Below are 2,691 nucleotides of genomic sequence, written 5' to 3'. Positions count from 1 at the left end.
AATGTACGGGGTGAGAGAGGGGGAGCCTGGCATGTTCTTTCAAAACACACCGTGCAGCTGCTATAGACCATCACAAGGATTTGGGTTTTGTTCTACAGACTCCAAGAAGTCACTGAATGTTCAAGCAGGGGAGAGACCCTGGCTGCTGTGTGGAGGGTGGTTGCAGTTGAGACAAAACAGGAAGCAGTAAAAGCAAATGGGAGCTGTCATAGTCCAGACAACAAGAGACCAAGGAGGCTCAGAAGTTTGTGGTCATTACTTCACAAATTGAAAGATCAACCCACTGAAGAAAATAATCATTATTTTATTTCAAATCCATCTGAAAAGTGCATTTTTCAACTTAAATTAGAATTTAACTTTAGGGCAGCCCTGGTGGCCCAGCGGTTTAGGACTACCTTCAGCCTGGGGTGTGATCCTGGAAACCCAGGATGGAGTCCCACATGGGGCTCCCTGCATGGAGCCTGCTTCTCCCTCCGCCTGTGTCTCTGCCTCTTTCTCTCTCTCTCTCTCTCTCTGTCATGAATAAATAAATAAAATCTTAAAAAAAAAAGAATTTAACTTTACAGTTTGAGTCTAGAAGACTCCATAGAACTGTGGTTTTAACATATATCACCTTGAGAAAATGAAGATAAAGAGAGCAAAGTATAAGTCTATATGTGAGAAAATTCTCAAAGGATATAATTCATAATTATTTTCTTTTAGAAACATGAGATGAGGTCCAGTCATGGGTCAAGGTTTTAGTTTAAAATGCACAATGAATCTGAGATAATTTTGCACCAGACAGCACAACCTAGACACACAAATGTTTGCATAGAAATAATGCTTGTTAACTTGTGTCTCCCTAAGACCAGAGTAATGAATCCCTAGCTTCTCTGAGTGGATTTTAGGAGCAAAGTGAGATCTTAGCCTCAACTGCTGATACAACAGCTTGAGTGAGATGAACTGGGTTGGGCTGAGAGGATTTCCCGGTGCTCGGGTATGGAAGGAGAAGAGGCAGGGTTGTAAGACTCCTGAGCTCCAGTCAAGACAAGGGATGACCTCAGGGCTTGTTCATCCTGCAGGGATGTCAGCCTCCCCGCTGACTTCCCCTCTTCAGTAAGTAACAGGAGGTGGAGTGGAGAGTTAGAGGCAGCAGCTACAAGGGATGACCACGGTCAAGCACACTTCTGTGCATTTACCCTCAGGAGGCAGGTCCCCAACATGGGTGTGGTAGAGAGGGTGTGAGGAAAAGGAAAACGGGGAAGGACAGTTGGTACCATGACTTCCTTCTCTTTCCTGGAGAGCTACATCCATCCATCAAAGGATCCTCCTTTCCCTTGTAACATGCCTGGTGTTGAGCCTTCAATGCTAAGCAACCTGGAGGGAGGATTTCTGATAAGCTGTTTCCTCCCACCTCGTTCTTCCAGTGAACTCGGGCCTTCTAAGACTCAGGCTTTGGGTTCATTCACAAATGTAATGCCATCAAAGGGAAGAAGGAGAAATTTTGTAACTGCAGATTCTTATTTCTCGCTTTATTTGTTTAAGGGCAATTCCAGAGTACTTGTAATCAGCTCTGATAAGCTTTGCTCATCCCTTTGTGTTGATAGATGCAGCAAAAGCACCATAATTTCTATTACCCGATGGGAGACGACTTCTCCCAGAGTGTCTAAATAAGTGAATCCATTATAATTTTATTAAGCACACTGAATATAATATTACATTCCACCACAATAAATGCTTCTTGTATTTAACAAGGATGCAGTAAAATAAAAACATCCTCAGCATTTTTCTGTTAGATAAAAGGGATTGGCTTTGGTTTAGGATCTGACACTGTAAAAAAAAAAAAAAAGCCCAGCAGCAAATGTGGATACTTTTTTTTTTTTTCTCAATACATGCCACCACTTTCTCAGTTATTCCTCTCCTCCTCCCACCTTGTCTTAAATCAAGGCAGTATGACAGGAAGCAGAATGTTCCAAATGGCACACGAGGCCGGTGGTACAGGACTGGGTGCAGAGAAGGAATTGTGCTCAGCAGAGCTGGGAGCAATCAAAACAGGGCGGGACAAAGTAACCATTCAGGGGACCGGTTGGTGGAAAAGCGAGCTCACCCACATGGATGAGTAGACAGGTTAAAAATATACATTAAATTTAGACATAAAAATAAGCCCTCATCCCACATCTCCAAAATCTAAAAGAAACCTTTAAGGATGGGATTAGGCAAAGCCAAGAACAAAATTATTACAACTCTATTTCATCTTTTTTTTTTTTTTTCATTTCCTTCTCAGGAACTCTGGGTTTGTCTGCTGAAATAGTTTGCCTATGTTAGGGATGGAAGGGAGGTGGGGAAAGCACAGTGTGAACATCTTCAGGCTGATGGGTCTGGTTGTAAGACAGCAGGGGGGACAGTGGCGAAAGGTCGGGGAGGGGAAGGAGATGGGAACTGGCTGTGCTTCCTGCTCCAGTTTTCTATAAACCTAGAGCTAGTCTAAACACTAAAGTCCATTAATTGAAAAAAGAAAAAGAAGCAATGGAGTCTGAACATGATTGATTTGTTCACTTATTTGTTTATTAGTTGGTCCCGGTAGCAGTTAATGATCTATCAAAGCTGTTGTTGGAAAACTGAATTTAAAATTTACGTGTGCTCACAATACCCTTTTGTTAATAAAGGGATCATGGCATATAAATAAGAATCTATGATGAAGCCAAACCGAGT

The sequence above is a fragment of the Canis lupus genome, chromosome 34 (genome assembly GCF_011100685.1).
Source record: "Canis lupus familiaris isolate Mischka breed German Shepherd chromosome 34, alternate assembly UU_Cfam_GSD_1.0, whole genome shotgun sequence".
Taxonomy (NCBI): domain Eukaryota; kingdom Metazoa; phylum Chordata; class Mammalia; order Carnivora; family Canidae; genus Canis; species Canis lupus.
Note: the sequence above shows the minus strand (reverse complement) of the source record.